Raw genomic sequence first — 27,277 nt, 5'->3', positions numbered from 1 at the left:
TAGTGGACCACATTTGAAATTTGTACCAGCTTTTGGTATATGTAATTTCTTTTTTATTTCCAACTTTAAAAGCATTAAGAAACTAGCAATTAGCCCCATCACCATCTTAACATCTGGTCAGTATTTCCAATCCTCTGCCCCTTAGCATAACGGGAGCACTGCAATATAAGCTCCCTTCAAAAATTAAAGTTGAGAAAATTATATAGCAACAACAAATCACTAGAAAGCAAAGACATAAGACTTTTCAGCACAACTAAAAAGCTTGCCAGAACACTTACTCCCTCTAACAGTGTCATCAGCATAACAGATGGTGAAGAATGGAACAGAAAGGCACCAAGAACTGTTGTAAAGAATTATTACATGAAACATCAAGCAAATATTCCAGAGTTTACCAAGTCTAAGGCTATAAACATGACAACCATTTAAAAAAAAAAAAGAAAGAATCTTCTACCTTTAAAGACAGAAGCCAGTTAGCGCTCAAGAATTACAAAAGTATCTTAACAATATAACAATTGAACTCAGAGAGTATGAATGCACAGGAGAGACCAGTTTGATAAATATTAGCATGAAATAGAGAAATAATGGAATCTGACACAAATCAAACTTGCTCAAGTGCTACTCTCATCTCCCACACAACTTTACCAATTTTTAAATCCCGTTAGAAAAAAATTCCAATTTAGCATTTAATTTTGAGATTAAGTTTCTCTTTTAAAGATGTAGCTCTCATTTTCTGATGGGAGACAGAAGCAAAGCAGCAGTCTTAAGGTGCCACCATTGCCCTTCTGTTGGCCTGTCCCTGCAGGTGTAGATTGAGGTCCCATTACTGAAACACAAAGGTAGGAGAACAGAGGACAGGGCTGAGAACCTGGTGGCTGTCTGGCGCTGGCTCCTGCTTGCTTTCTGCCCATGTGTCATCATTTAGGTGCTCACTGTAATCCCACAGTCAGTCAAGTAGTGAAGGCTGGGCCATTTGAAGGCGAGAGAAGTTTTAAAATTAATGGCTAAAGAGGAATTAAAAACAAAAGGTTGGGGCTTAGCTACTTAACACTTTAAAGGGACACGGTCAACTTGATTTTTTCTAATTCATAAAAATTTCCAGTTTCTGACAGTACACCCTTTAAATAGTATGTCCTGAGTATTTTTTAAGTTTCTATTAAAATTATCAGGGTTTTTCTGTTCCCTTGTAGATGTTTATAAATATCTTTTCAGCAAGGGAGAAAGTGACTAACTGGCTACACCAATTATTGTATGCAAAGGAACTGATTTCTGGAAAGGGAGGTTACTTACCTGTACCTGAAAGTTCTTCAGGATGTGTGTTCTGTATTCCACTGAGGGTTATGCGCATGCACTATGTGCCTGGAGCTGCAGCTTTTCGAAGTAGTAGTGTCCATCGGCCCGCACATGTGCCCTTGCATTGCCTTGTGGTTTCACCTGAGGGTGGGGTGGACCAACCACATCTTCAGTTCCTTCTCCACCACGCATCTACGAGATCCACAGCAGAGGAGGAGGAGGGTGGGACTGGAATATAGATAAGGACCACACATCTCAAAGAACCTCCAGTTACAGGTATGTAACCCCCCTTCTCCTTCGAGTGATGGTCCCTATTGTATTCCACTGAGGGTGATTAACAAGTAGTACCTAAGTAAGAGGAGCGTGCGAGGAAAATGATGGAACCGTGGAATGGAGAACCGCTGCGCCGAACAAGGCATCTGTTGTAGAATCATGCACTGGAGCATAAGAAGAAGAAAAGGTGTGTTTACCATCATGGCTCCCAGTTCACCAACCTTCCTTGCAGAGCTGATAGCCATCAGGAAAGCAACCTTCATTGAAACAAGAGAAAGGGAGCAGGATGTCATGGGTTCAAATGGAGAGTTCATTAATGATGCAAGGACTAAGGTCAGATCCCATTGAGAAGCAATAAGCTGAATGGGTGGGTATTGACATACAAGGCCCTTCCAGAATCAAGCAGTCAAAGGGTGGATAAAAAACAAATGTTCCTCCACCTGAGGATGGAAAGTGCTAATAGCTGCTGTGTGCACCCTGATGGAGTTGAGAGTAAGTCCCAAGGCCTTCAGACAGAGGAAATAGTTCAAAAGTGCATCGGGATGTCAACAGCCTCAGGGGCAAGACCGTTCTGTTGGATGCAGGAGATGAAACACGCCCATTTAACTTGGTAGGATCATCTCATGGAGTCCTTCCTGTTACTGGAGAGGACATCTCATACTGCCAATGAACAATCTTGTGCTAGTGGAGGTGCTCATCCAAAAACCAGGCTGTTGGGTGAAGCAGCGAACAGGCAAACAGAAGGAGTTTGCTTGGGAACTGTCAGAGAGAAGCTACGGTGAGTGCTGCATTAAGGGTGCTGTGTTGTGAGCTGGTGGGGTGAATATCTGAGTGTCTGTCTGCTGTGACCATTTGCTGACTGGAGCTAGTTGAAGGGGCTGTTTGACCGTGTGTTTGTTTGAAAAGTGTGAATTGGGAGTGCTTTGATCCAGGTGGGCCTTGAGTGGTTAATTGGAGGGGAAGCTTTGAGCCTAGCCAACCGCTTTGGGCCAGCAGCCTTATAAAAAAAAAGCAGCCAGTTGCGAACCGAGGGTGTTCACCTGGGAGGAGTTCCCACAGAGGGTTGTCCCCCCCCCCCCCCTTCACGCTTCTGTGAGCAGTAAATACAACATCTGAAGAGGCTCTTGGAAGGAAAACATTATGGATAGTGAGCCATCAGCTCTTGTGACCTGCACAGGATGTGCCATGTTTGTCTTTCTCTCAGGAGGACAGAAGCGACTTCGTCTGTACGAAGTGCAAGCTGGTCTCCATATTGAAATAGAAAGTTAAAGGACTAGAGACCCTGTGCTGCATCAGAGAAAATGAAGATTTTCTGGATAGAAGTCAGCGTTTGGTACTGCAGGCACAGCATGCTGAAGAATCTGAGAGGGCAGTGCAGAACGGGGAAGAAAATTGGCAGCATGTGACCTCCAGAAAATGAAACAGGAGAATGGTTTGGAAGAGCCACCTGAAGGAAGGGATCAGAAGGAGACCCCATCAACCAGAAGGCATGGAATGCATTGTTCTAAGGATGGGGGTTCCATGACCACCACTCCTAAGAGGAGGAGACGGGTGGTGATGGTCGGGGACTCCCTCCTAAGGGGGACGGAGTCATCCATCTGCTGTTCAGACTGGGAAACTCGGAAGCGTGCTGCTTGCCTGGAGCTAGAATTCAGGATGTGACGGAGTGTCTGCCGAGACTGATCAAGCCCTTGGACCACTACCCCTTCCTACTTCTCCATGTGGGCACCAATGATACTGCCAAGCATGACCTTGAGTGGGTCACTGCAGACTACGTGGCTCTGGGAAGAAGGATAAAGGAGTTTGAGGCACAAGTCGTGTTCTTGTCCATTCTCCCTGTTGAAGAAAAAGGCCCAGGTAGGGACCATCGAATTATGGAGGTAAATGCATGGTCACGCAGGTGGCGTCAGAGAGAGGGCTTTGGATTTTTCGACCATGGGATGTTGTTCCAGGAAGAAGGATGGCTAGGAAGAGATGGAATCCCACCTAAGAAGAGAGGGAAGAGCATCTTCACAGGCAGGCTTGCTAACCCAGTGAGGAGGGCTTTAAACTAGGTTCGCCAGGGGATGGTGACCTAAGCCCAGAGGTAAGTGGAGAAGTGGGACACCTGGAGGAAACACAAGGAGGAGGGTGCAACAGGGGAGGCCTCCTGATTCATACTGAGAAAGTAGGGCAATCAGCTAGTCATCTTAGGTGCCTGTACAAGAATGCAAGAAACCTGGGAAACAAGCAGGAAGAATTGGAAATCCTGGCACAATCAAGGAACTATGATGTGATTGAAATAACTGAGACTTGGTGGGGTAACTCACATGACTGGAGCATTGTCATGGATGGGTATAAACTGTTCAGGAAGGACAGATGGGGGAGGAAAAGGTGGAGGAGCTGCACTGTATATAAGGGAGCAGTATGATTGCTTAGAGCTCAGTATGAAACTGCAGAAAAGCCTGTTGAGAGTCTTTGGGTTAAGTTTAGAGGCGAGAGCAACAAGGGTGATGTCATGGTGGGCGTCTGCAATAGACCACTAGGCCAGGAGGATGACGTAGACGAGGCTTTCTTCTGACAATTAACAGAAGTATCCAGATCATAGGCCCTGGTTCACATGGGCGACTTGAATCATCCTGACATCTGCTAGGAGAGCAATACAGCAGTGCACAGACAATCCAGGAAGTTTTTGGAGAGTGTTGTGGACAACTTCCTGGTGCAAGTGCTGGAGGAACCAACTAGGGATCGTGCTCCTCTTGACCTGCTGCTCACAAACAGGGAAGAATTGGAAGGGGAAGTAGAAGTGGGTGGCAACCTGGGCAGCAGTGACCATGAGATGGCCCAGTTCAGGATCCTGACAAAAGGAAGAAAGGAGAACAGCAAAATATGGACCCTGGACTTCAGAAAAGCAGACTTTGACTCCCTCAGGGAACTGATGGGTAGGATCCCCTGGGAGGCTCCTATGAGCGGGAAAGGAGTCCAGTAGAGCTGGCTGTATTTTAAAAAAGCCTTATTGAGGGCGCAGGAAAGCCATCCAGATTTGCAGAAAGAATAGCAAATATGTCAGGCAACCAGCTTGACTTAACAGAGAAATCTTCGGTGAGTTTAAACACAAAAAGGAAGCTTACAAGAAGTGGAAATTTGGACAGATTACTAAGGAGGAGTATAAACATATTTCTACAGCATGTAAGGGTGTAATCAGGAAGGCCAAGGCACAATTGGAGTTGCAGCTAGCAAGGAATGTGAAGGGTAACAAGAAGGGTTTCTACAGGTACGTTAGCAACAAGAAGGTGGTCAGGGAAAGTATGGGACCCTTACTGAATGGGGGAGGCAACCTAGTGACAGATTATGTGGAAAAAGCTGAAGTATTAATGCTTTTTTTGCCTCAGTCTTCACAGACAAGGTCAGTTCCCGGCTGCTGCACTGGGCAGCATGGTATGGGGAGGAGGTGAGCAGTCCTCAGTGGTGAAAGAACAGGTTAAGGACTATTTAGAAAAGCTGGACATGTACAAGTCCATGGGGCTAGATCTAATACATCCAAGGGTGCTGAGGAAGTTGGTTGATGTAATTGCAGAGTCATTGGCCATTATCTTTGAAAACTCATGGCAATCAGGGGAGGTCCTGGACGACTGGAAAAAGGGAAATATAGTGTTCATCTTTTAAAAAGGGAAGAAGGAGAATCCGGGGAACTACAGACCAGTCAGCCTCACCTCAGTCCCTGGAAAAATCATGGAGCAGGTCCTCAAGGAATCCATTTTGAAGCACTTGGAGGAGAGGAAGGTGATCAGGAATAGTCAACATGGATTCACCAAGAGCAAGTCAAGCCTGACCAACCTGATTGCCTACTATGATGAGATAACTGGCTCTGTGGATGAGGGGAAAGCAGTGAACCTGATATATCTTGACTTTAGCAAAGCTTTTGATACGGTCTCCACAGTATTCTTGCCAGCAAGTTAAAATAGTACGGATTGGATGAATAGACTATAAGGTGGATAGAAAGCTGGCTAGATCGCCGGCTTCAGCAGGTAGCGCTCAACGGTTCAATGTCTGGTTGGCAGCCGGTATCAAATGGAGTGCCCCAGGGGTCTGCCCTGGGGCGGGTTTTATTCAACATCTTCATTAATGATCTGGATGACGGGATGGATTGCACCCTCAGCAAGTTCGTGGATGACACTAAACTGGGAGGAGAGGTAGATATGCTGGAGGGTAGGGATAGAGTCCAGGCTGACCTAGACAAATTGGAGGATTGGTCCAAAAGAAATCTGATGAGGTTCAACAAGGACAAGTGCAGAGTCCTGCACTTAGGACGGAAGAATCCCATGCACTGCTACAGGCTGGGGACCGACTGGCTAAGCAGCAGTTCTGCAGAAAAGGACCTGGGGATTATAGTGGACGAGAAGCTGGATATGAGTCAACAGTGTGCCCTTGTTGCCAAGAAGGCTAACGGCACATTGGGCTGCATTAGTAGGAGCACTGCCAGCAGATGGAGGGAAGTGATTATTCCCCTCTATTCGGCACTTGGGAAGCCTCATCTGGAGTATTGCATCCAGTTTTGGGCCCCCCACTACAGAAAGGATGTGGACAAATTGGAGAGAGTCCAGGGAAGGGCAACGAAAATGATTAGGGGGCTGGGGTACATGACTTATGAGGAGAGGCTGAGGGAACTGGGATTGTTTAGTCTGCAGAAGAGGAGTGAGGGGGGATTTTATAGCAGCCTTCAACTATCTGAAGGAGGGTTCCAAAGAGGATGGAGCTCGGCTGTTCTCAGTGGTGGCAGATTACAGAACAAGGAGCAATAGTCTCAAGGTGCAGTGGGAGAAGTCTAGGTTGAATATTAGGAAAAACTATTTCACTAGGAGGGTGGTGAAGCACTGGAATGGGTTACATAGGGAAGTGGGGGAATCTTCATCCTTAGAGGTTTTTAAGGCTTGGCTTGACAAAGCCCTGGCTGGGGTGATTTAGTTGGGGTTGGTCCTGCTTTGAGCAGGGGGTTGGACTAGATGACCTCCTGAGGTCTCTTCCAACCCTAATTTTCTACGAGTCTATGATCTGAGAATTGGAGTGTCTAAGACTGCTATTGTGATGTGTAAGCAGTTCCAGAAATGTTGAGAGCAGGAGTGGAGGATGTTTCAACGTGCAAAGAATCAGAAGAAGCCAGAACTGGTGAGGCCAGAATGGAGCAATCAGGATGACCACCACCCTCTTCCATCAGAGTTTGTGAAGGACTTGTGGCAAAAGTGGTGGAGGATGGAAGGCATAGTTGATCCAGAGGATGGAAAGCATAGATGATCTGGACAGTCAAGAACCAAGGCTTCACTCTGTGAATGGGCACCAAGGCCTTCCCTTGAGCAGTACTGAATACACTTGGTGTTGGTGTGAGATGCAAAGAGGCCCCTGACCAGAGTTCCCCATTGACCAAAAATGTCCACATCATGCAGTTCCCATTCACGATCAGTTGCAAAGTTCCTTCTGAGAGCACCAACAATCTCGTTCTTGGTTCTCGACACCGCTATACACTCTGGTAAGTAGGCCACCAACAAGAGGATACAGTGCGCAAAGTACCATTTCCAGAGGTGCACTGCTTCCATGCACAGTGCTGGGGATCTTGTGCCTCCTTGTTTATTTATGTAGTAAACCGTAGCGGTGTTGTCCGACATGATGAGAACATGATGAGAATGGATGAATGGTAAAAACTTTTGTCAAGACTCGTGGAGTAATAGTAAATCTGAACAGGAGGACACTGTATTGGAATTGTCACAGACCCACCATGAACCTCAGGAAGTGTCTGTGGATCGACTGGATGTAGATGTGGAAGCAAGCGTCCTCCATATCGAGAGCTGTAAACCACATGCCTTTTTATAGCGAGGGAGACCTGTGGAACTTTGGTTTGCGAATGGAACGGTTGAGATGTCGACGATCCAAGATTGGTCTCCATTCCCTTTCGTCTTGAGCAGCAGGAAATATTTAGAATAGAACCCTGTGCCCTGAAAAGCTGCAGGGACTGGTTCCACTACTCCTCTCTGCGGAGGGAGTTCACCTGTCTAGGGTAAGAATACGGTCATGAGAGCAATCCCTGAAACAGGCTCGGAGTGGATGGCATGGAGGAGGTAGCATCAAACTTGATTGTATAGCCGTGTCGAATGACATCCAGGACCCACTTGTCCGTATGTTATTATGCTCCATGCTGGGAGAAAGAGTTTGAGATGGCCCTCTCCCCGACCTGTGGACCTTCGGACACTTCTGTGGAGGTTCATATACTTGCTGGTGGTAGGAACTGGTGAGTTCTTTAGCACTGTGTAGGCAGCAGGCGGTAACATTTTAATTTCAGCAATGGCATATATATGCCTAGGGATCACAAGTTGGCTCTACTCTTTCAGCAAGCATAAGGAAACATCTGTCTTCTGTTTGAAAAGATGTGATTCATCAAAAGGGAGGTCCTCAATTGTGTGTTGTACCTCTCTAGTGAAGCCTGAGGAATGTAGACAGGATTCCTCCTCATGATGATTTCAGTCACCATTGTACACAAGGACATGTCCACAGAATTAACCACAGCCTGAAGTATGATCCTGGAGACCAACTTCCCCTCCGCAAAACAGCTTGGAAAGCAGTCATGATCCTGCTGAGGTAGTTTATCTTCAAAATCCGCCATCTGCCCATAGTTCAAAATGTCATATTTGGCCATCAGCGATAAGTAGGTTAAGATACGGAACTGGTGGCTGACCAAGCAAAAGACCTTTCTACCCATAAGGTCTAACCTCTTGCCCGCATTGTCTGAGGAGATGGAGCATGGATGCTGTTGCCTGGCCTGCTCCGTAGCAGCCTGGATCAGGCAGAGGATGGGAGAACAGAAATTCAGACCCCTTGGGCAGCAGACATACTACCTCTTTTCTGCCCCCGTTGGGGTGCACATGGCCGGGGCATGCCACACGGTGTGTGCCAGTTGGAGAATAGTGTTGTTGATTGGTAGGGCCACTCTGGCCAGTAATGATGATTGCAAGATGTCTAGTAGTTGGTGTTAACTGTCCTACACCACCCCAACGGGCTCTGAAGAGCATTAGATATTCTTCTGAGCAGCTCCTGAAATTAACGGTAGTCATCTTGGGGAGAGGAGGGTGTCGACGACACAGCCACATCCGGAAATGACAAGGGGAACCTCTCTAGATCCATCAGTACTGTCAGACCCAGTTTGACCAGCACATCATCCAACCCCAGTTCTGAACGAGTACTCGACGAAGGACAGGGTTGAGCAAGACAGTTCTGAAGGCGAATATTGGGGCCACATGCTCCAATATGGCTAATGTGGTTGATCCTGCTTTTGCTGCAGTGGTGCTCATGGAGCCGGGTATCAATGGCGACTGGGCTGAGGCAAGGGAGGGAAATGCCATAATGCTGTTGGAACTCTCTGGTAATCATTCCTTCCAAATGGAAGCAGCAGACCATGCATAGTATCCAAATCCTCGGACTCAGAGCAATTAAAATTAATGGGAAAACACTGAAACAAACGGAAACTGAAAAGAAAACCCCAGTCTTGGAAAACTAAGACAGGAGAGAGTTTTTCCCACTTTGAATATCTATAGTGACTGAAGAAGAAAAAAACCTGAAAAAAAAGAAAAAAAAATTTAAAAATATTTTAAAGGGGAAGGGGCTTGAAGTTAAATCATCCAGAACCAGAGGGACAATCACTTGGTGGGTGCTGTCCATGAAATGCTGGAGAAACTGTTCAGAGGGAATAGATAACTTGTATTAGAAAAGGGATTTTATCTAATTTGAAAGTGTAAAGCCTAAGGTTGTGTTTTTATTTTCTCTGCAACTTGTATGTGTTTGCTCTCTCTTACTATTTCATTTTTGAATCTATGGTTTTTCAATCAAATAAACCTTTTGTTTATTTTTACCAAGCAGGTCTCGGTTGTGCAATCTGCATGGAGTGTGGGTGTCAAAGTGAGCTGATAACTGGGGAGCTGTTCTCACACCTTTGGAAGTGACAAACCAGAAGGGAAAAGTCAGAGTGTCTGTACTTAAGAACTTGGAGTAGAAAGATTTGGGGAGACTAAGGATTAGAAGGGCTCTTGGGATCACCCTGCCAGGAGTAACTAAGCTGGTGGAAGCCAGAGTGAAACATTTATGCTTGTGGGCTGGCTGCTGGTGTCAGGGCTCTGGGCCAGAGCAGTACAGCAAGAAGGCACCCAAGGTTACAAGGTAGGCAGTGATGGAACCCCTTACTAATCTGGGTGATATGCCACTGATGTTTTGGGGATCACCCAATATTCACAATGAAGAGAGAGTCTTACGTAGCTTAAGAAAGAGGGAATATTATCCTTAGTCTTGTCTACGGCTAACTAATAGCTGCAAGGTGGTGATGTGAGGTCTGTCCCTTTCTAATGAAATTCCCTAAGGTGGCATACAGCATTATACAAGGTAACTCAAAGCATTAAAGCTCTGTTTTCTCACAAGAACACCTCTGTCTAAACATGTGAGTAGCCCTACAGTGTGTCATTGTACAACATATCAAGATGAAGTACTTATTATTCAGGAGGGGAGTAAGGAGGAATAAAAGATAGGAAATCAGATTTTCAACCTGAGAAAAAAGCAAGAGGAATTACATTAGCTTCTCTGCATAAGATACATGCTTTGTCAGATTTTTGACTCTGCCATATGCAGATGTGGCCTAACAATGCCTGATATGTATTTCTCAGTTCACCTAATCACATTATTTCAGAACCTGTTAACAATCAGTCGTCAACAGTACAAAACACAAATGGAATTAAGAGCCTGGAAAGGGCATTTAACAGCAACATATTATGTTATCAGGAGGGAGTCAGGCTCACTCTAGTCTTATTTTTGAAGAGAGGCAGAGATACAAGGGTGCCAATTAAAATGATTGAGATAGATTACACAGAGATACAGATGAGGGGACAAAGGGTCAAATTCTGCTCAACTTCACCTGTGCTACACCAGAGAATTAAGTGCAACTGAGAGAAGAATTTGACACCCATTGTTCATCTACTCATAGTTTGAGCAGATTTAACTAAATCTGCTTAGAAACTGACTTAATTAAATCAATACAAACCATTTGTGTGGATACTCATTTTAGATGACTGCCCTATTTCAATTTAGCTCAACAGTTCTCAAAATGTGGGTTCGGACCCCAAAGTGGGTCACGACCCCCTTTGAATGGGTTGCCGGGGCTGGCTTAGACTTGCTGGGGCCCGGGGAGGAAGCCAAAGCCTCAGGGATTCAGCCCTGAGCAGCAGGACTCAGGTTGCAGGCTCCCTGCCTGGGGGTGAAGCCCTTGAGCTCCAGCTTTGACCCCCTTGCCTGGAGCGGTCAGGCTCAAGCTTTGGCCCCCCCACTCAAGACAGTGGGGCTTGCACAGGCTCATGCTTCATTCCCCCTCCTGTGGTCATGAAGTATTTTTTGTTGTCAGAAGGGGGTTGCGGTGCAATGAAGTTTGAAAACTCCTGATTTAGCTTAAACTGGCTCTTTATTGAGGTTATTCCATTTTACCCCCCTAGGACACACAGCCAATGGTGAGAGAAGGAGTTTTTCTGCAGCTGAAGGAACACCACTCCCCTGCATTTTAGCTATTGCTGACAGAAACCCTCTTCTGCCAACATAGCTGCATCTACACTGGGGGTGTTGGTATAGCTGTGACAGTAGGGAGTGTGGTTTTAAATGTAGACCAAACCTTACTAAATTGATTTAGTTAAAGTAATGCAATTTTTTTTTTATTTTGGACAAGTCCTCAGTGTCCATTCCAATCTTGGCACAATTAAATCTAATCTTGCCATAATCTTATCAGACTGTCTTCCTTCATTATTTTCCTATCTTGATTTGCAATAAGTTCAAGCTCCTTTTCCTTACTTTACAACTCCATCCTGCCAACCCATTTTCACCCTCTGTAACCTTTTCTAATTGCACCTCTTCTATCTATCCATCTCCCTCTCTCTCAACTTCACAGCTATTTTCAGTCCCTTCATGTAGAAGAATCTGCAGTTCCCACATTGCCATGCATCCTCTTTGTCCTTTTTTCAAATCTGACTTTACAGCACATTTTGTTATAAAGCCTCTCTCAATTAAACTCTTGATCAGTAGTACTCCATGCCTTGCTGTATATGCCTGGTGACTTCATCATCATATTTGTCTAAATTATCCTTAAGCTTTACAGGCAGGTACCTTGTTCTTTTACATGTTAGCACATATGTCTGGACTTCACTCAGTTTTGAAGCATGCTCTGTGCTGCCCAATGAAGAGAGGAAGACATGTCCCTTGTCTTAAGGATTTTATAGCTTAAACAGATGAACACAGAACACAGCAGCAGACTAAAGTAGCAGCCTCTAATTTAAAACCTCCTCTTTCTCGGAAAAACTAAGATCAGAGTTACTAAACATTCCTATGTTTTCATGACTGATGTTCTGTGAAGAATATATCTAGCGTGACCAGAACTGACATTTGATAATTGCTAAGGAGCCAAACTAACTCACATTTCAAAATGCCTTTCTTCAGTGTTCCAGGTAATGTCTTACATTTCACTAAGCATCTATTACACATTAACAAGAGATTGTAAGAATATGCTTCTGAAGATTCAATTGGTATTTTGCTTCACACTGGGTCTGATTGTGCAAAAGCTAACTCATAAGCAGTGTGTGTGAAATAATGTCTATAGAGGGACTCTTGTGAGTGTTTTGCAGGCTTGGGCCTTTTATTTTTAACTTTCAGATTCAAAGGAGTTCAGTTTTAATTCTCTCTATAGCAATATCTAGCTTTAAGCCAATCTTAAAACCAATCTTTCTAAAGGAAACTCTAGTTTTAATATATTTTGGGCAATGTGCCAGATCAATGAAGCTTAACCCTTCAGAAAGGAAAGCCTGAGGCAAGGAATTAATACATTTAAATATCATTCAAAGAGTTCCTAGATAAAACCAACACTAAACAGATTACAAAGATTCTGGCAATTGACTGAAGTGATTACTCGTACAAAAGTAAAGTAATATAAAAATTATGACCTTTCATTTATCACCTACTACTTTACCACAAAAAAGTTATATAAGAATCCTGTAGAGATTATACCATATTTTCAAGAAGATCCATTTATAGAAACTACTTATAAACCACTTTCTTGCACTATCATAAAAATAGGAACAGAAATGATGGGATTTCCTGGACCTCAGTATAATAAATCCTTACAAATAAACACCGGAAAAATGCAGGGCTATTTGTTGTATAGCATGGTAAAGTACAGTAAATTACTTGCAAATACCCCATTATTCTGTCTGAGATTTTGGGCCTAATTCTGCATTTATGAGTCACAAACAATTACAGGAAATATATTTTTAAAAAAATCAGTCACATAAACATGTCTTTCAATCCATTTTCATTAACCAAATACACAAGCTGGTAGCAGTGAAGAGTTTCACCTGTACAAAAACCACAGTACTGCAGATGGACACATTAGCCTGCCTATAGCCTAGCAAAGGACATATGCATGATGGGAGGCGAGAGGGTGGGGAGGCTAAACCATTCTACAGCACAGCTGAAAGCAGACATGAAAGACTGCATGATTCTATTATCTGGTGTTAATTCAACATGCACATTTCAATAAATGCAAACTGTCCCACCAGAGACTGTATGATCAGGATCTTTTCTACAATACAGTGAGCCTATCAACATTTCTATTATTTTCAGGGATTAATAACTCAGCAGTGTAAAACTGAGTTTGAGCTGAAATGTGAAAAGTCTCAGCTCCAGAAGAGTTTAATTTAAAAAGAAAGTATCTATTCTGCCATTGATTAACTTAAACTGTGAAAAGAATGAATTTACTGATTTGAAATTATTTCTGCACACTGATGAATCCTTTTACAATTTTTAGACATGTTGATTTCCTCAGTGAGGAAAGGTTTAAAAATTAATCTAATTAATCTACTGATATTTTTGTTTCCCAATTAACACCTATTAATTGTTTCCCTGCATTTCTAACAGAAACCCGCTGGGCTGTTTCATATCTTTAAGACATTAATAAGTCACCAGGACTGGATAGTATTCACCCAAGAAGTCTGAAGGAACTCAAATATGAAGAACTACTATCTATAGTATGTAATCTATCATTTAAATCAGCTTCTGTACCACATGATTGGAGGCTAGCTAATGTGACACCAATTTTTTTAAAAAGCTCCAGAGGCGATCCTCGCAATTACAGACCTAACTTCAGTACCAGGCAAACTGGTTGAAACTATAGTAAAGAACAGAATGATCAGACATTTAGATTACCACAATTTGGTAGGGGAACCATCACCACAGTTTATGTAAAGGGAAATCATGCCTCACTAATCTATTAAAATTCTTCGGGGGTGGGGGTTCAAACAAACATGTGGACAAGGGCAATCCAGTGGACTTTCACAAAGCCTTTGACAATGTCCCTCACCGGAGGCTTTTAAGCGAAGTAAATAGTCATGGGATAAGAGGGAAGGTCCTCTCATGGATCAGTAACTGGTTAAAAGATAGGAAACAAAGGGCAGGAATAAATGGTCAGTTTTCAGAATGCAGAGAGATAAATAGTGCTATCCCCCAGGGGTCTGTACTGGGACCAGTCCTAGTCAACATATTCATAAATGATATGGAAAAAGGGATAAACAGTGAAGTGGCAAAATTAGCAGATGATACAAAATTACTCAAAACAGTTCAGTCCAAAACAGATTACGAAGAGTTACAAAGGGATCTCACAAAACTGGGTGACTGGGCAACAAAATGGCAGATAAAATTCAATGTTGATAAGTGCAAACTAATGCACACTGGAAAACACAATCTCAACTATACATACATAATGGTGGATCTAAATTATCTGGTACCACTCAAGAAAGAGATCTTAGAATCACTATGGATAGTATTCTGAAAACATACACTCAATATGCAACACCAGTTGAAAAAGCTAACAGAATATAAGGAACCATTACAGAAAGGTAGATAAGACAGAAAATATCATAATGCTACTATATAAATCCATGGTACGCCCACACCTTGAATACTGCATGCAAAAAAGGAAAAGGTACAGAGAAGGGCAACGAAAATGATTAAGGGTATGGAACAGCTTCTGTATGAGGAGAGATTAAAAAGACTGAGACTTTTTAGATTGGAAAAGAGACAACCAACAGGGGATTGATAGAGGTCTATAAAATCATGACTGGTGTGGAAAAAGCGAATAAGGAAGTATTTACTCTTTCACATAACACAAGAACTAGGGGTCACCAATGAAATTCATAGGCAACAGGCTTAAAACAAACAGAAAAAATTACTTCACACAACACACAGTCAACTTGTGGAACTTGTTTCTAGGGGATGTTGTGAAGGCTTCAAAAAAGGGGTTCAAAAAAGAATTAGATAAGTTCATGGAGGATAGGTCCATCAATGGCTAATAGTCAAGAAGGTCAGGGATGCAACCCCATGCTCAGTGTGTCTCTAGCCTCTGCTTGCCAGAAGCTGGGAGTGGACAATAGGGAATGGATCACTTGATTGCCTGTTCTGTTTATTCTCTTGCAAGTACCTGGCATTGGCCATTGTCAGAAGACAGGATACTGGGCTCGATGGAACATTGTTCTGACCCAGTATGGCCATCTTTATGTTCCTGTCTATGGGCTTGTCTACACTTGAAACACTATAGTGGTACACCTGCAGCTGCACTGCTGTAGCGCTTCTGTGTGATACTACCTACACCAATGGGAGGGGTTCTCCTATTGGCATAGATAATCCACACCTCCCTGAGAGGTAGTAGCTTGGTCAAAAGAAGAATTCTACACTGAGGGTTAGATCAGCATAACTATGTTGCTCAGGACTGGATTTTTCACACCCATGAGCGACATAGCTGGGCTGACCTAAATTTTTAGTGTAGTCCAGGCCTATTCTGGGAAAGTAAATGCCCAGGCACCTCAAAAAAGTAGAATTTGTGTGCTTTCAGTATAATCAAAGACAACATCATTCATCACTTGTGTTTATTTGAATTGTTAATCACTGAAATAAATCCAAACACATTTATTTCATGCATGTATCTATCTATCCATGCTTACTCTTGGGGGAATTCTGCACCACTGCACAATGCAGAATTTTGCAGAATTCCCTGTTCCCCTGCAAAATTGTGACTGCAGAGTTGCTGGCTGCCACTAGGGGCTGGTGGACTCTGCAGAGCCCAGCCCACAGTGAGAGGAGTGGCTGGACTGGAGGCTGCATGGTCTGCTTGATCCTCATTCTCCCCGGGGGTGGGAGAGGGCCCAGGAGACTAGGGTTGCCAGGCATCTGGTTTTCAACCAGAACACCCAGTGAAACTGGGACCCTTGAGGCTCAGGTTGGCAGCGTAGCAGGGCTAAGGGACCCTGCACCCCGAAATTCCTCCCGCATCCCAACTCCCTGTCTCAGCCCAGAGTCCCTTCTCGCACGCAAACTCCCTACAGGAGCCCACACCCCTCAACCCCCCCAACACTTCAATCCCCTGCTTCAGTCCCCTCCTACACCCCAAGCCCATCAGCCCCAGCCCCACCCCAGAGCCCGCACCCCCCTGCTGGAGCCCTCACCGCCCCCCCACTCCAACCCCCAGCACCATCCTTAAGCCCCCTCTTGCACCCAAAATCCCTCATCCTCAGTGTGACAGGTTGGCTCACAGAAACCCTCTTGGGAACTGCCAACCGATGTGCTGAGACCGCTTCTAACCCGTTTTCCCTGCCAGCTTCGGACTCCAGAAACTTGCCTTGTTTGAGCCAGACACGCTTGCCGGCTGCAAATACAGACCCAGGTATGAACCACGTCCCAAAAACTTCAGGCTTAACTGAAAGGAACTTAGAGACAGGAACACTTCTTAACACTCAGATGCCCAACTCCCAATGGGATCCAAACCCCAAATAAATCCATTTTACCCTGTATAAAGCTTATACAGGGTAAACTCATAAATTGTTCACCCTCTATAACACTGATAGAGAGATATACACAGCTGTTTGCCCCCCGCCTCCCCAGATATTAATACATACACTGGGTTAATTAATAAGTGAAAAATGATTTTATTAAATACAAAAAGTAGGATTTAAGTGGTTCCAAATAGTAACCGAGAATAGAACAAAGTGAATTACCAAACAATCCTTTCCCCTGATACAGCCCTTGTTCCAGCTCAGGTGGTAGCTAGGGGATTTCTCATGATTACAGCCCCCTTTGTTCTGTTCCACCCCCTTATATGGCTTTGGCACAAGGAGGGAATCTTCTGTCTCTCTGGGTCCCCACACTCAGTAGATTACAAACTTTGTAATGATATCTTACAAGAAACCTTTTGCATGAAGCATATTCCAGTTACATTATATTCATACATATTAGCATATTTTCATAAAATCATAGAGTGCAACATCACACCCAGCCCCACCCACAAGTCCACACCCGCAGCCGGAGCCTGCACCCCGTCTCACATCCCAAACCCCTTGGCCCCAGCCCGGAGACCCCTCCTGAACCCCATATCCCTCATCTCCTGCCCCATCCCAGAGCCTGCATCCCCAGCCAGAGTCTTCATGCCCCCCACATCCCAACCCCCTGCCCCAGCCCAGAGCCCTCTCCTGGACCCTGAACTCCTCATTTCTGGCCCCACCTGGAGCCCACACCCCCAGTCCAGAGCCCATACCTCCCCCGCACCCCAACCCGTGCCCCAGCCTGGAGACCTCTCCCACACCCCAAAATCCTAATCGCCGGCCGCACCCCCAGCCAGAGCCATCACCCTTGTCTTGCACCCCAACCTCCTGCCCTAGCCAGTGAGCGAGGGTGGGGGAGAGCGAGTGACGGAAGAGGAGGGATAGAGTGAGCTGGGGTGGAGCCTCAAGGAAGGGGCAGGGAAAAGGGCAGCACAGGTGTGTTTGATTTTGTGCCATTAAAAAGTTGGCAACCTTATGGGAGACCCAACTCTGAAAAAGGGTGAGAAGGGCAGGCCGCACCATACCCACATCCCCTCACAGGACAGTAAAGAAACTGGAGGAAGTAAACGCCCTGGGGGTGCTGCTGTCTGGGCTAGGGGTGTGGCCTGTGGCAGGGCTCTAGAGGAAAGGGGGTGCTGGTGTCTGGGCCATGGTGCCCGGTGGCTGGACTCTGGGGGGGAAAGGGCGTTGGTGTCTGAGCCAGGGGGTGCCATGCAGCTGGACTCTGGGGGGATGGGAGTGCAGATGTATGGGGTCTGGGGGCCCCACACAGCCCCCTCCAACATCCCCCAACTGGAACTGGGTTGTCACAGGGGTTTCTTTAACTCTACTCCTGGGGGAACCTTTTTTGCTGTTATCTGTATTGTTGACATACTTGTTGAAAGGTATTTTGAAATAAATTACCAAAATAAATAAATTACCTTTCTCCTTCCCTGACCCTACTGAAATAGTTGGTGCTGGAATCTTGCAGGTAGTTTTACTTTTTAAATAGGTGATTATTCTCTTTGATTTGAAACACTCTTGTCCAGTTTCCATAGTGCTTACCTGCAGCAGCCACTCCATTCACCTTCTCTATTACTATTCTAAAAATGTAAGCCTTGCAGAAAAAAAGGCCTAATTAAGTCGTGCAGTAGACTGCACCAGCAACACAGTCAGAGCACTTAGGGAGAGGAGGAAACACATTTCAAACATGTTGGGATTTATTTTTTTCCCTAGTGCAAGTTGTAATTCACTAGGTTAGTGACAAGGTTATTCATTATACCAGTCAGAGCAGGGTAATTTTTGGGCAACAAATTACAGCTATACAGTAAACAAAAAGTTTGGGGAATGGCAGCTTTTTCAATATTTTCAAGTCTATTTATACATTATGGAGAGGATGGGTGTTCCAGTGGCTAGAGCCTGGGACTCGGGGACCAGGTTCAATTCCCAGCTCTGACACAGATTTCCTATGTGACCTTGGGCAAGTCACTTAGTCTTGCTGTGCCTCAGTTTCCCAGCTTTAAAATGGAGATCACAGTATTCCCCTATCTTACAGAAGCTTTGTGATGATAAATGCGATAAAGATAGTGAAGCACTCAGATATGGTAATGTGGACTATTTAAAGTATGCAAGATACACAGACAGACCAAACTCAGCTAAATCTTTATTGAATCCATTGATCTCTCACCTCCAATGGGACTTACGATTCCACAGAACAAATTGCACTTTTTCCAAATACTCCTGGCAAGAACATGCAGAAAATACAAAACTTGTATAGGGGACCTCTGGTAGATGTGGGAATGTTTCAGAGATTTTAGTCTCTGGTTTCCTTACAGCTGCATAAATTTGAGTAATACAATATTTAAGTGATCTATAAGTTGGTTATTGATTTATCAAAAATATAGCAACAAGTCATCAGATAAAATTTCTCAGAGTGGCACTATTGTTGTCTGTACTATCTATCCATTTAACTCATTTGTAATGGAACTGGCACATGGAATTCATTCATATATGACACCTGTAAAGTTTACTTGTAAAATTAGAGGATAACCTGCAGCTTTAAAAAAAATAAAGAAGAAAATATCAGTGCTTAAAAACACATCTGAGCTTTTCTCCTAGTTCTACCTCAATAATGGAGGCTATGCGGGTTGTGAGAGGAAGAAGGAATTAAAACATGTGCTGTGTGTAGGTTTTTCTATCATTTTTAGACCAGGGTGGGCAAACTACAGCCCACGGGCCACATTCAGCCCGCCAGCCAATTTAATCCAACTGGGGCTTGCCCCGTTCCCGCGCTCCAGCTGGGGAGCAGGGTCAGGGGTTGTTCCATGCACGTGCCAGGAACTGCAGTCAATGGGAGCTGCGGGAGTGGCACTTGCGGGCAGGGCAGCGCAGCGCACAGAGCCACCTGGCCATGCCTCTATGTAGGAGCCAGAGAGGGACGTGCCACTGCTTCCGGGAGCTGCTTGAGGTAAGCTCCGCCCGGAGCCTGTACCCCTGGCCTCATCCCGGGCCCCAACCCTCTGCTCCAGCCCTGATCCCTCTCCCACCCACTGAACCCCTCAATCTGAGCCAAGAACACCCTCCTGTGCCCCAAACCCCACATCCCCAGTCCCAACCCAGAGCCTGCACCTCCAGCTGCAGCCCTCACCCCCCCCCCCCGCACCACAAACTCCTGCCCAAGTCCTGAGCCACCTCCTGCATCCTGAACTCCTCATTTCTGGCCCCACCCCAGAGTCTGCACCCCTGGCCAGAGTCTTCACCCCCTCCTGCACCCCAATTCCAATTTTGTGAGCATTCATGGCCCGCGATACAATTTCCGTACCCAGATGTGGCCATCAGGCCAAAAAGTTTGCCCACCCCTGTTTTAGACCCTACGGCTTTATACAATATTGGATAACCTATTTTTCTGATGAAATGAAACAAATATATCCTCCAAGTATCTGTAAATAATACATTAATAATAATAAATTTGTTAGTCTCTAAGGTGCCCCAAGTACTCCTTTTCTTTTTTGCGAATACAGACTAACACGGCTGCTACTCTGAAACCTATTAATAATTTAGTAGGTCTGACTGCAAAATGAAGTAATTCTAACATTCTGGCTAGAAACACCTCTTGGCTACAAACTAAAATGTCATTTAAACCTTGGAAAGTTGCCAGAAGTAACTGATATTCAAAACTTCCCAAATTGCACACTGTTTACAGAAATCTTGAGTATTGCCCAGAAAGAAATCTACAGCATATATCACTATTTTTTTTACATAATCATGTGGATCTCTGATGTGTTATCCAGGTTTTTAACAATTATATGCTAAACAAGTAAATATCTACTCCCAAAACTACCAATATTCTGCAGCATCCAGTTCCAATACACTGCCACCATCAGATACAAAGAAAAGGTACAACACATGCAAACCTGAAAATTGGAGGAAGGCAGCAGATCAGCAGGATATTTGAAGGAATATTAATACTTTTTCTTTGTGCTTCATAGAAATGGCTCATGACACAGGAATCAGGAGAAATTAGATGAGTTACTTATATCTATATGTAGCATTATATCCATTGTGTTGTTACAAAATTTGAAGTAATTATTGCAAGTACGAATCAAGTTTAAATTGGAAAAGTGACATACATTGTTATGTGATATTTAAGATTTTATGAAGTTTATTTTTACAAAACGTCTTATGTGGGTGAGTGGAAACTATAAATGCCTAGACAGAAAGAATTGACAGTTTCCCTTTGAAGATTTCTAAGAGTGCTATATGAGAGCTTTTAAAAGGACACTTCACTCCACAGATGGGAACAGTAATTTCTTTTTGGTGCTAAGACCTCAATCTTGCATAGCAATCTGTGTAAGGCAGCTCCTTACACTCTCACAAAGTCCCAGTGAGTCAATCGTACCTCCCTGAGGGTACACTGCTCTTCCAGTGCGGATTGCTTTGCAAAGTCATGCCTTAAGTTAACAGCCTTTGTAAATACCAGCTAGCAGAATTTATGTATGTTAGGAAAGGTTGATATAATTGTTAAATGCACACTAATTGTTTTACTTGGAGAGTTGAATAATTCCTGTAAGGAACTATACTGGAAAGAATCTTTTCTTGGAGATCATTCTCTATCTCAAAGAATATAAAAATCTCCCCTACTCTGATTAATAAAATAAAGTATTTTTTCTAGCGGTCTCAACAGCAATTTCTTGGATGATATCTCTGTTTTAAGATTTCTCAGATCAAAAATGGATATTGAATGTTTATTTGGGGGGTTGGAGGGGGGGGGGAGAATTTTTGCTTTTGTTTTTCTGAAATATACACAGAAATTTTCTCTACAAGGCCTCTCCCTACCCCTTACACATGCCATCTGGCTTCCTTCAGTTGCTTGTCCTCCACAGCAAACCCATACCAGATTGACAAGGCCTTGTGGGTAATCAGGATCCAGGGCAACAGGCAGCTAGAAGAGCCAGAATTTAAATTTGAAGATTTATGACAGACCACATTGAATCCCTTCTGTTCCACCCTGAGAGAGTATATTGTTAAGCTCATCTACATGTGAGTAGGGAATCAGACTGCCTTTAGAAAACTGCCTTCTACCCACATCAGTCTGCGTGAGCCATGTTGTGATGGTTATTGATATTGTTTTGAACTATTCCCAATACTTACCAATCTGAGGGATAAAAACAGAACTTCAGAATCAGATGGTTGAGTTTGTTTACAGCAATGAAACTCAGACTGAGGCTCACAAGCTGCAAGTGGCTCTTTAATGTGTCATATGTTCCAGATTTAAGGAATATCTACAATACCTTTTAAGGTTCTTCACACCCAACTTGCTATCAGTGGCCAGCAAAATGACCTATTCAGTAGGGATATCATAGTCAGTTTCCTCTTGTGATGGCAGTAGACGTAAGATGCAAAATTTTTAAGAGTAAAAATAATGTACCATTGGTAAAAACTTACCAAGGGATGTGGTGGCTTCTCCATCACTATATCTTTCTAAAAAAATACTCTAGCTCAATAAGAAGATATGGTCTTGATGCAGGAATTACTCAGCAACATTCTAGGAACTGTGTTTTAGACAAGGTCAGATTAGATAATCACAATGGTCCCTTCTGGCCTTAAAAATCTATGAATCATTTCAGATAATGCACAATTCATAGTTTTTCCAGAACAAAGTATTTTATGACTTTGTACTTTTTCATACATTTTACTATTTCTAATTAACATATTCCAGTGTTAATGAATAGTGCTGTCTTCTTCTGTGCTGTTTACTCATTTTTGCCTCTAAGGTTCTGTCACCTCTATTTTCTTGGGGCAAATTGTTCTGATGAGTAATAGAATTGTATGTTTTGGTACTGGTTTATTTTGATGTAATTGTTACTTACAGGGATCATCTATTATTTTAACCAGACAGAGTTTCAAGCCATGTTAATGTTATTATGTGGAGATAGATATTAAAGATGGATGCTACAACTTCTGCTCTGATTCACTGGGCTCTTTTTCTTGTGCTTTTTTCTCTTTTTATCATGGAAGATCTTTAAAGCTGTTTGTAAAATGTTGAGAGAGGCTTAATTCTGTTCAAAACCAAAGAATGCTCAACAAACTGAAAAGCTTTTAGATCTCCCAGTTGGCAACATCTCACAGGCAGTGAAAACAGAAAGATTCTAGGAAGATGGGTAAAGGCTCAAGGTGTTTTTACTCAGGTATATCAATGTGGGCTGTGGCGACTGCTGATAAGGATGCTTGATTTTGATCAAAGAAAGTGAAAAAAAGACAAAACATGATTCTGGTGGTACGGTATATACGTTAAAGGCTTCATCCAGTTGTCTCTACATGGACAGATAAACACAGAGCTGCAGATCTTATAAAATTAGCTTATAAAAAACATATAATGTGATATATTGCTGTATATTGAAAGGCAGGTTTAACCTGTACAAGTATAGGGTTCTAACACCATATTTATCTTTTTCTTTCAGTTACATATTTAAGAGAATCATTATCTATTTCACTGTACATATATAGATTGAGCCATTTGATTTATTCTGTTAATATTCATTAATGGCAGTTAAGTGTAAATTTAACAACACCCTCAGGAAGACACAAACCAGGAATGATCTAAGAGTATTTGGCAGTCAACAGATAGGATCAAACATAAAAATACATCCATTATAGCATGCGATTAGGGCCAAAATGCACCATTAGTTCTTAAGCAGAACTCCCTAGGGGAGTAAGTTTTTACAAAATAGCATGTTATAGAATGGTCAAAAGCTGAACCAATCTAATGGGTAGCTCTGCTTAAAAAGTGATAGCATGATATGGCCCTTAGCAACTTTCTCTAATCTGCAGTGTGCTTTTGCCAGTTGTTATTGTTCTTATGGCCTATTCGGTTTTTTGAAGGGTGTGACAGATGAGTTTTTAACACCGATTAGAAAAAAAAATTAAAAGTTTTATTAAGGGTTTAATCCAGATAAAAGAATACTAGACATATTAAGACAAGCTCTTAAAAAATTTAAAGGTGCATTAAAAACAGCTATAAAACAGCTATAAACAATTATGGCAACCCCAAATGGAAGAGTAGTTTAGAGCCTGCAATACATTTAGCCAAGTTTAAATAACAGGTTATGAAAAAGTACTTTAAAGCGATAGAGTAATAGCATAAAATGAAACAGTTACACAACGTATCAGCCTTTGACCATTCCACAGTAAGCTATTTTGTACAATTGTATGCTATGTAGAAATGGTTAGTTTTAAGCTCCAGAAAAATCAATAGTTTACATTAGCATGCTGTAAACAGTTTAACAGGCAAATAGGTACGTCCTAATTACAGAAGAACTATACTCCTGTAACCTCTAACAGAGAAATTCAGCACCCTACAGCAAAACACCTCTAATCATCCAGTGACACTAATCAGTTTTTCAAACCCAGAACATAACTCATAGACTGAATGGGCAAATCGGGGGTGTACTCTGCTGTGCACTGGCAGGAGGAAATAAAATTTAGCTCCCCCATCCCCCACCTGGCTGATGACTAGTTTGGAGGGGAGATGCAAGGGCTCCTTTCTCTGACTGATAGGTTTGTACTAGTTGTTCTAGCTACATTGGTCCCAGAATATTAGAAAGACAGGGTGGGTGAGGTAATATCTTTTACTGAACCAACTTCTGCTGGTGAAAGAGACAAGCTTTCAAGCTAACAGAGCTCTACTTCAGATCTGGGAAAGACTGTTTGAAGGCCAGAAGGAGGAGTTCAGGAAAGATTTCTTTCAGGATGTGGTTCCCATCAAGTATGGCTTGTAATTGTTTAATGATGCCCCGTGTGGGTTCCAGTGTGGGATGATAGGTGACAATCACGGGTGTGCAACTGGACGGTTTTTTCCCTCCTGTATTGAAGCAGGTCCTATCAGGGTATTTGCATGGCCCGTTCCATGATGCAAACCTACTTCTCTGTTAGAGTGACTTTGTTTGGTGAAGGAAGTTTTAAGTGTATTAAGACTTTCAATCAGGGTATATTCTGTGGTATCTGAAGGCCTGGCTGCAAGTAACAGCTTTCTTGATATGTTTGAGGTGTTTACTGGATCTGTGAAGATAAAGCGTGATGATCTCTGGGTTTCTTGTATACAGTCTTTAGGGTTCCATTGTTGAAGCTGACTGTAGCGTCCAGGAAGTTGATGCTGGTGCAGAAGTAAGGTAAAGAGAGTTTGATGGACGCGTGGGGGTTGCTGAAGTCATGGTGGAAATCTATGAAAGAGTTTAGGTCATCTGTCAAAATATTATTATTATGGATATATCTCAGGTATATCATTGGCTTCATGGTGCATTTGTCTATACATTTTTCCTCAAGGTGGCCCACAAGGGGATTGGCATATTTGGGAGCCATCTTAGTACCCACTGCTGTTACCATGGTTTGGGCAAAGTGTTTGTTGTTGAATGTAAAATTGTTAGGGGTGAGGATGAAATGGATGAGTTTAGCAATGTATTTGGGGTGGATATCTAAGTGTTGTCTGTAATCTTGTAGATACCCTGCCAGCTTAGGGTAAAACTTCCTCAAGGCACAAACTCTTTGCCCTTGGAGGGTACGCTGCCACCACCAAGTGATTTAAGAAAGAATCAGGGAAAGGACCACTTGGAGTTCCTATTCCCCCAAAATATCCCGCCAAGCCCTTACACCCCCTTTCTTGGGGAGGCTTGAGAAAAATATCCTAACCAGTTGGTTACAAAGTGATCACAGACCCAAACCCCTGGGTCTTAGGACCATAGAGAAATCAGTCAGGCTCTTAAAATAAACAGAACTTTACTAGAAAGAAAAAAGGTAAAAGAAGCACCTCTGTAAAATTAGAAGAAAAGCTAATCTCACAGGGCAATCAGATTTAAAACACTGAGGATTTCCCTCTGGGCAAAAACTTTAAAGTTACAAAAAGAAAACCAGGAATACACCTTCCTCTCAGCACAGAGAAAATAACAAGCCAAAACAAAAGTAAACTAACGCATTTCCTTGCTAGTACTTACTAATTCTAATGGAGTTGGATTGCTTGCTTTCTTCATCTCTTTCCAGCAAGCACACAGAACAGACAGACAAAAGCCTTCCTCTTCCCCCCCCCCCGCCCCAGATTTGAAAGTATCTTGTCCACTTATTGGTCCTTTTGGTCAGGTGCCAGCCAGGTTACCTGAGCTTCTTAACCCCTTACAGGTAAAAGGATATTGTGCCTCTGGCCAGGAGGGATTTTATAGTACTATATACAGGAAGGTTGTTACCCTTCCCTTTATATTTATGACAGGTGGCGACATCCCCTGGTGGGAAAGATGGTGTTCTGAGGGAGACTGTAAATATTGTGGAGTTTCTAGAGAAAGTAGGTTGTGTCTTGGAGGAAGATGGCCCTTTGCATGGTGAGTGATTTGAGGATGGTTTCTATGAGTCCTGATATTCCTTCAGTAAGAGTGCCATGGCCAGATATGATGGGTCAGTCCGGGTTCCCTTATTCGTGTATCTTGTGAAGCCTTAAGATGGGATGGGTTCGTGGGGGATGAAGTTTTGGAGTTTCTCTTGGAGTTGTTTGGGGAAGGATTTGATGATATTCTTAAATTCCTGGGTTAATCATGGTATGGAGTCTTCTCTGAGTCCTTTATAGTAGCTGGTGCTGGAAAGTTGTCAGTTGGCTTCATTGGTGAAGTCATCATGGTTGAGGATTACAATAGCACCCCCTTTGTCTGCTGGTTTGATCACTATCTGGTGGTTGAATTTCAGGTACTTTATAGCTGTCCTCTTAGCTTGATATTTTGATATTTGTCTCAAATATTGTCATCTGCCACCCCACACTGGAACCCATATGGAGTGTTATTATACAGTTACAACCATATCTGATGGGGATCACATCCTGAAAGAAATCTTTCCCATATCCCTTCTTCTGGCCTTCAAACAATCCCCCAAGCTCCCCATAGATCAGGACAGACCTATTCAAAGGGGCATCAGACCCTGCCAGAACAACAGATGCAAAATCTGCAGACATATCTCCACTACTACACTGATCAATACTCCCCGACAAAACTCCTTTCCATGGGTCCTACACCTGCCTATCACAGCATGTGGTGCACCTCATCTAGTGTACTAAATGTCCCAATAACAACTATGAAGGGCAAACTAAACAATCACTATGCTCTTGAATGAACTCATATAGAAATATGATAAAAGACAAAAACACCATATCACCTGTGGGAAAATACTTTTCACAAAACGATCACTCCATATCTGACCTCTCAGTCCTCATCCTCAAAGGAAACCTGCATAACACATTCAAAAGACAACCTGGCAGTTTAAATTCATAACTTTGCTAGACATTAAAAATCTGGGTCTTAATAAAGACATTGGATTTATGGCTTATTACAACAATCTGTAACCCAATAACCCCCATTTTTGTCCTATAACTGCAGGGGTGTTAACTGGGCACTTCACCTTATATGGTCCCTTAGAAAGCAGTTATGCTAAACAATCTGTTCCCTCTAGTGTTTAGCTCTGAGTACTTTCCCTAAATCTGAAGAATTCTGTGCATCTCAAAAGCTTCTCTCTTTCACCAACAGAAGTTTGTCCATTAAAAGAAATTACCACACTCACCTTGTCTATCCAGATTTGTATTTCATTAAATAGTAGATGGAATAAATTGTAGACAGAACCAGGAAGGGCATTCTTGACCCATGGCAAAGATAAAGAGATTCTACAGAATGCCCCACAGCAGCACTTGAGGCAAAACTAATGGTTAGGCTAAAACAAAAGGTCTCCTTCCTGCCCCAGAACCTATGATCAGCAAGGACTGTAGGTCTGGCTTTAGCTTGTTCCCTAACGTCTATTGCCTC

At 43.2% G+C, this 27,277-nt stretch overlaps 1 protein-coding gene and 1 long non-coding RNA gene across 2 annotated transcripts in view; one reads left to right on the top strand and one right to left on the bottom strand.

Annotated features, from left to right (window-relative positions):
• COG5 (component of oligomeric golgi complex 5) overlaps positions 1-27,277 on the bottom strand; it is a 318,307-nt gene that overhangs the window by 118,331 nt on the left and 172,699 nt on the right. The gene's annotated exons all lie outside the window — the stretch shown is intronic.
• On the top strand, positions 863-5,694 carry LOC122456613. The gene is made up of 3 exons (XR_006275601.1): positions 863-874; positions 5,361-5,363; positions 5,568-5,694. It is a non-coding gene; the product is annotated as an uncharacterized LOC122456613 (long non-coding RNA).

The sequence above is a fragment of the Dermochelys coriacea genome, chromosome 1 (assembly GCF_009764565.3).
Source record: "Dermochelys coriacea isolate rDerCor1 chromosome 1, rDerCor1.pri.v4, whole genome shotgun sequence".
Lineage (NCBI taxonomy): Eukaryota > Metazoa > Chordata > Testudines > Dermochelyidae > Dermochelys > Dermochelys coriacea.
This window is presented reverse-complemented; position numbering and strand designations above follow the sequence as displayed.